This window comes from Rhinolophus sinicus, linkage group LG14, assembly GCF_036562045.2.
Source record: "Rhinolophus sinicus isolate RSC01 linkage group LG14, ASM3656204v1, whole genome shotgun sequence".
In the NCBI taxonomy this organism is placed as follows: domain Eukaryota; kingdom Metazoa; phylum Chordata; class Mammalia; order Chiroptera; family Rhinolophidae; genus Rhinolophus; species Rhinolophus sinicus.
Window position 1 is genome coordinate 25,530,764 of NC_133763.1, and position 7,573 is coordinate 25,538,336.

At 47.1% G+C, this 7,573-nt stretch overlaps 1 pseudogene; it reads right to left on the reverse strand.

Moving 5' to 3' along the window:
• Positions 1–6,034: 6,034 nt before the first annotated feature.
• Positions 6,035–7,573, reverse strand: LOC109435026 (RNA-binding protein FUS; annotated as a pseudogene).

Below are 7,573 nucleotides of genomic sequence, written 5' to 3' on the forward strand. Positions count from 1 at the left end.
GGTGTATTATTACCTCAGAATGAAGCTGTTGCAAGTGCCTGGAAGGGCAGTTGCCACATTTCAGTCTCTTCCTGAAAGTCAAGGGGACATTAACCCCTCGGCAGGGCCCTACGTCCCTGCATGGTACTCGTGACACGAGTGGGGAACAAAGTCCTGACACACAGGTTCAGATACAGTGAGTAACACAGCTTTATTTGAGAACCAATGTCCTTCCAGAGGCCAATGCTCTGGTAAGCACAGAAGGTTATACCTAATAGAGTAGAATTCAGTGACAAACCAAGTCCCAGAGTCAACTGAGGTGGAGAAGGTCCCTGGTCCAGGAGAGACAAATCGGCCCACAACGGGTATTGCAAGGAAGAATTTCGGAGTCCCAGAATATCGTGGCTTGCACCACGCAGAGTACTCTGTCGGATCGCCCAGGCGAACATCCCAGAGGATCGTTCTGGAGTATCTGGCTCAGAGCCTCGCAGAGGGTCTCAGCTGGAGCGCCCAGTTGGACTACTCATGGCATTGCTCTGGAGTTCTGCCTTTATCTTCTTGTTCTTGGACTTGTTTACTTCTTAGGTGATAACCAGAAGTTGTTTGGCAGGAGTTGTTTATCTCTTAGGTGATAACCAGAAGTTTTTTGGTGAACGTGTTTACCACTCAATTCTGTTATGCTCAGTTTCACACATAAATATAAACATGTTTACTTTTATGTATATGCTCTACACATAAACATGTTTACTTTCACTTCACTCTTATCAGTCTCACACCTACTAGTAAACAACTAGTATACAAGCCTTAATCCAAAACAACCTTGTTCATAGTATATCTTATATGCTCTATACAGAAGCTTTGCTGCTAGCTGCTATATTCATGTGCAAATGAATGTGATTCAGTGCACACTGCTCAGCCTGTAGCCTAGTGGCACGTGACAATTAACAAATTAAACTACCTCATCTCCCTGGATACCATTTGTTTGACCTGGAAGAAAGGACTCCTCTTTAGTGACATCTGCTGGAAGGACCAGTTATACGGAGGAGGAAGACACCTGAAACTGTTTTGTCAGGGTTTTCTGTTTTTTCACCCGCAGGTTTCCACATATGGGAACACCACTCTTCAAAATTATAATGCTTTCTTTTCATTTGGATGCTTTGAATTATCTGACTTATGCAGCTGGACACTTGTGTCCATGCTGACTTACCTGGGACTGGTTAACACCTTCCATTAACATTGTCACTAGGAGATCATTTGTGCAAATAAGGGGTGTTGTCAATTCGAGCCACATAATCCTTGAAAGAGAAGAGATTTCAAATGGAATACTAACTGCCCTGTTTGAGGAAAGTGGGAATTCAATTTAGGATAATGAAGTGGGATTATACTAAACAGATATCAGGAAACCTGTTTTCTGATGCATATAAAGTCAGAGGTTGGATTTGTAAAGCAGCTTCTTCTTAAAAAGTTAAAGTTCTTAAGATTATCATATTAGTACTTGTTCTCTATAAGAAATTAGGACATTAAAGAAAATAACAACCTTTAAATATTTATTTTTATGTCTGTGTGTGTGTTCCCGTTACCTTCCAATTTTAACTTTCTATGAGCACTTCCCAGTGCGCAGCACTTTACGACCCATAAAGTAATTGATTTCCTCATCCCAAGGATTTTGTGAACAAATACTTCAGTGGAGAGAGCGTCAGTCCAGCTTGGGTTAATTTATAGTTCGAGAGGGATGCAATCCATTTCTGGAAAATAACATGGAGCTAGGCTGGAATTTTTAATAAGAAGCAAAATGAAGAAGCTAGATTGAAAAACTGCTATAAAGTTCTAGTATCTTCTTTGGAGCCTTTATAGTATTCTGATTTACGTATAAGCACTTTAGCCATTGTTGGAGATACATAGATAAGTATCAAACTCATGAAAAAGAAAAGAAAAAAATGCTTAGTACCATCTACCCTGCACCAACTCCAGGCAGTGTTCCCGAGAGGCCTGCTCTTCTTTTCTTGTGCTCCTTACTCAGGGGTCTCAGTATAGCTGATGAGATGATTCTCACTTGAACACTACAGCAGCCCCTTGTTGGGAGTGGAGACTCCATGGGGCCACCCTCCTTAGAGCTTTCTGATATGCAAGTCTGACCTTTGCAGGCCCTTCAGTGACTGCACATATTCTACGTAGGTTTGCAAATCCTAACTGAGTGTCCCTGGCCAGGCTTCCAACCCCACTTCTGAGGAACCTGTTCTTACCCAGACCTGTTTCATTCACTGACACTACATGCCCCACCCTTGCAAGGGATGGCACTCAGACTAGTGCGTAACAGGTCTTCAGAAAAACTTCATCGAAAGCGGGAATGAACGAATTCCACAATTTCTACTTCAGCAGAGAGGGTCATATCAGTTGTACTAGGGTTCTCCAGAGAAACTGAACCAATAAACAGGATGAAGAGTTCAACAGGATTTCAATGAGAGAGAGAGAGAGAGAGAGAGAGAGAGAGAGAGAGAGAGAGAGAGAGAGTAATTTTAAGGAACTGGTTCATACTCTTGTAGAATCTGGCAATTCTCCAAAGCAGGCCAGAAGGCTGGAGACCAGGCAAGAGTTGACTTGCAGGTAGCATCTGAAGGTACACTGGAGGCAGAATTCTCCCTTTCTCAGGGACTTCCAATTTTTTTCACTTAAGGACTTTAAGGGACTGGATGAGACCCCCCCACACCCACATTATGGGGGGTAATCTGCTTTACTCAAAATCTACTGATTTAAGTGTTAATCTTATGCAAAAATATATCTTCAAGGAACATCTAGACTGGTGTTTGACCCAAAACTGGCTGCCATGGTGTCATACAGGGTGTCATATGGGGTCTCAGCTCCAGCTCCCCACATAAGAACACAGGATATGATGAGGATATGATGAGGCCAAAAAGGAACACCCATGGAGCCATAGATAGGGGAGTCACACCACTATAGTCTTGCTGGTGGCCGGGTGAGACACACGAAGTAGGGTCCACACGATCCGCAATCTGCTGTCTGCTTTTCTGCCTGCCAACCAATCAACCAACTAGCACAGTCACGGCAGTTACATCAGCAGCCAATTGGCCAACGGGCTACAGCCAATAGCCAACCACCACCTGAGCCACCCCACATGAGGCCGAGAGCCTGGCAAATGCTCTCTGGGACTCTGTCCCCACACTCCATCCCTCCAGGGTCTTGCCCCACAATCTACGCAACAAGCATCTTCCACGAGGGTCCCTGTGCCATATTAGCCTATAGGCACCTATGAGTGGAAAGACATAGCAGTCTTAGGAACCAACAATGGCAAATCCCTTCCATCTGGGAGGATACATGCTAGCATTTCGTCCTGGGAAAGGAGGGTCGCTGCCACTGGCACCTTTCCCGGTTTGTGGTACCAGACCTTTATGGCAGGTCTTTGGGTCCCTTGCAGATTTTCAACATGTAACAGAGCAGGGGACCCCACAATAGGCTATAGCAAGATCACATAGGTTCCCCGCAAAATCATCCCAGCATCAGGACCTCCATATACCACAGTCATTTGTGGTGGCCACTCGGCCTGGTGTCACTTGCAAATCATGAGTCAAACCGGCCCCCCATGGGGCTATCAGGACCAACCATCGACAGTGGGGGCTTTTGACCTGCCAGGGCCAAGTCCATTGCTGCCGTTCCCTTGCTTTCAAGCATGTGGGTGCTGGCAGCAAAATGTTTCCATTTTTGCTGTAACCTGACTTTAACAGAGTCTCACTTGTGGTAACTTGTAACTGAATGGGAGCAGCCGTTCGATGTAGCAGAGCTTTTACTGGTGCGGGCCCTCCCTTCCATGGTCTCTCATTCAGGATTCTCAAGACGTCCCATAGACGTGAAGCCCAGTCACGCATCGTGGGAGGGTGTTTTGACACCCGGAGGCCTTGCTTCAAAAGGCCGTTGTAGCGTCCGATCATGCCAACTGCTTGTGGATTGTATGGGGTATGAAACAACCATTGTATGTCCATCCTGGCAGCCCAGCACTGCAATTCTTGCCCCGTAAAATGGGTACCCCTGTCACTTTCAATGACTTGGGGTCGGCCATAGAGGGTGCACAGCCATGTAAGAGTGACCACTGTATGCCGCTAATCCGCAGCTGGACACAGCCAAGCAAACATCAACCCCCTAGCAGTGTCCACTGCTGTGAATGCATACATTGCATTGCAGGCTTTAGGCAGGGGTCCAATGTAATCCACTTGCCAGCGAGTGAGGGGCACCCTCCCTCGCATAATCTGCTGTGTCTCCCAGGGGAGCCTCCGCCTTTGGGACGCTGTCCCCACACTCCTTTGGGGGCTGTCTTGGGCACAGATGGCACAATCATAGCAGGCATCTGCTATATCCTGCCATTTCAAAGGCAGACCCCAGCATCTGCTCACCTGCCACATGGTTCGGCTTCCAGCATGATGCAATTTCCTATGCAGCCAATGGCCCACATCAGTGACAGGAGCCCGTTCTAACCATCGTACCCACACTAGGGCATCTGCTTCATCATTACCTGGGGACACTAGGGGGAGTGACCTGTGACATGCATTAGGGTCACCTCCTTTCTCAGGCCTAGGTCCCAGAGGTCCTGCCACATGGCTTGACCCCACAGTGGACAGTGTCCTAGCAACCAGTCCTAGCAACCAGTTTTGGTGTTTCCATGTAGGGAGCCGCAGCGTTAGGCCCCTGAACACTGCCCAGCTGTCAGTACAAATAACTAAGTTTCATTTAAAATTATAGTCTAAACACATCAAATAAGAATGTATGATGTTTAAGCAGTATAATCCATCTAACAAAGAAGTATAATCACAGTGAATTATTTTAATGGAATGATGGTACTTGAAAATAACAGTTTCTATGAAATTATGCATATTTTCCCAAAGTCAACTCAAGAGAAACATAAAATAGTAGACAGGATTTTAAGGTAATCATATAAAAATTTGTGAATAAAATAATTTTTATTTTGAGAAATCGAGGAGAAGTTGAGATAGTTTTATGTTGTTGTTGTTTATTCTGACAACCTAATGACCTGTACAAGTTTCTGATATGATACCCTTTGGGTTTCACATTTCCAAACTATTTCATATTTCTTCTATGCTTCCTACATTAGTGATAGAAATTTAGCTCACATAAACTTAAAATGACAATTTATTCCCTAAGGTATCTGAAAAGTCAGAAGGTAAATTGGTCTCAGGCATAGCTTGATCCAGGGCTTTATTTCTTTTCCCATATTTTGACCTATTTGTCTCTGCTTGGCTTTATTCTCAGGCTAATTCTTTCTCATATGGGCAAGATGGACACTAGGAGTCCTAGATGCTCATTTTCCCATCACCCCAGATAAAAAGCATAATTCTATTCTATTCAGCAGTCATATCGAGGCTCATGGAGGACCCAAATTGGCTTTGCCTGAGTCATATGATCCCATGGAAGGAACAGTGTTTCCAGGGAGGTGGTGCCTTCAGTTAGCTGGCCTAGTCACCCTCTTTAGGCAGGAAGAGGCACCTGAGTGATGTCTCCACCAAAATCCCAAGGAGTGGAGCAGGTTGTTCTCCCACTGACAGACAGGTCTAGGCAGACCAATTCTTAAGCTGGCTGTGTGTGCATAGTATTTTGTCTGTTCCTCTGTACACCACTAATACTTTACTTACTAGTACTATAATAATTTGCTTGTCACCTACTGTACTTGCTTGGTAGCAGGGACTACATATTTCTCATATTTGTGTCCCTATTACTTAACATGATATTTGGCATGAAGTTGGCAGTCAGTAATTTATATGCTGGGTAAAGTAATATATTAATTGATGAAAGAGGTTGTTGGTTGTGGAGAAACATCTCTCTCAAACAAATTATTTTATTGATTTGCTTTAATGTTTTCTTTCTTTTTTTTTTTTCCTTCCTTAACTAAAATGATGGTTTTACTGGGATCCAGAGATATGGTTACAATTACATAATCCAACACAAAAACATCATGGGTGATTAGGAGTTGGAATAATGGGGGTAACACTGGGTACAGAAGAAAAGCTGTTCCAGGACCGCAAGAGGCAGGCTAATAGGGCCTCTCCCTGCGGTCCTGTCTGTCACCCCTGGAGTCCATCTTGCCAGGGCCAAAGCCTCCTCTGTCCCCACCACCCAGGCCCCCTCGGGAGCCCCGTGTCCCTGCCTCGGCCTCAGGCTCGGTAGCCTCCCCGACCATAGCCTCCTCTATTGTCTCGATCGTCGATGACCATCTCCACAGCTACCCACCATGTGAGAACCTCCGGGCCTCTTCTGGGGCCATCTGGTTTAGGGGCCATACACTGATTGCATTCATTCCTCCAAGAAAAGTTCATGTTCTCACATGTAGGGTTGAAGCACTTCCAGTCCCGTGCTCGCTGCTGTCTCCTGCCACTGCCGCCGCCACTGGGGAATCCACTCGGACCACCACCACCTCCTTGGTAGCCTCCATGGCCCATGGGCCGTCCACGCCCTCGGCCTCCACGCCCACTGCTACCCTGGTTGAAGTCTGCTCTGCTCGTCAAGTAGCAAATGAGACCTTGATAGGATTTCCCAGAGAATTCTTTACCATCAAACCAGTCAATAGCCGCTTTAGCAGAAGGTGGGTGAGCAAACGATACCGGTGCCTCTCCCTTCTGCTTGCCGTTCTCTTGGTCCGTGTACAGATTAATCATGGACTGTCCCATCTTCCTGTTGGTCTTAATGCGGATCTGCTTGAAGTAGTCAGCCACAGACTCGATGGTGACATTCTCGCCCAGGCCCTGCGCGAAGATGGTTTTGTTGCCAGAATTGTCCTGTTCAGAGTCATGATCCTTGGTCCCGAGGGCCACCAAATTTATTGAAGTCACCACAGTCACTCCCGTCCATTCTGCCTCTGCCTCCACGGCCACCTCCATGGCCTCTGGGTTCACAGCCACCATTGCTGCAGTTGTAACCACCCCGGCCATGGCCTCCTCGGTCCTGCTGGCCTCCCCTGTAGCCACTGCCACCACCACTTTGGTCCTGACTGCCATAACCGCCGCCACTGCCCCCACCACTCCTGGGGGACTAATCTTTGCCATAGTTCCCTCCACTGCCCCCTCCGCTGCTGCTGTTGTACTGGTTCTGCTGTCGGTAGCCTTGAGAAGGATTATAGGACCTTGACTGCTGTCCATAGTCTTGCTGTTGGCCTCTATAGCCGGACTGGGGACCATAGCCCCCACTCTGGAGCTGCCCGTAGTTGCTGCTCTGAGAACCGCTAGGTAACTTCCCAACGTGCTGCTAGAAGCTGGCTGCTGGCCATAGCCGGGATAGGAAGACTGCTGCCCGTAAGACGCCTGAGAACTCAATCGTTATGGCTACTGCCATAACCACTCGCTGAGCCATATCCCTGTGGAGCTGACAGTGCTATAGCCTGTGTTCTGGGTCTGTCCATAAGGACCACAGCTGCTCTGGCCACAGGCAGAAGTGTCCGCTGACTGGCTGTAACCACCGTAACTCTGCTGTCCGTAGGGCTGATTGTTCTGCTGGGAATAGCCCTGTCCAGGCTGGGTGGGGTAGGCCCCATAGCTTTGGGTTGCTTGTTGGGTATAGTCGTTTGAGGCCATGTTGG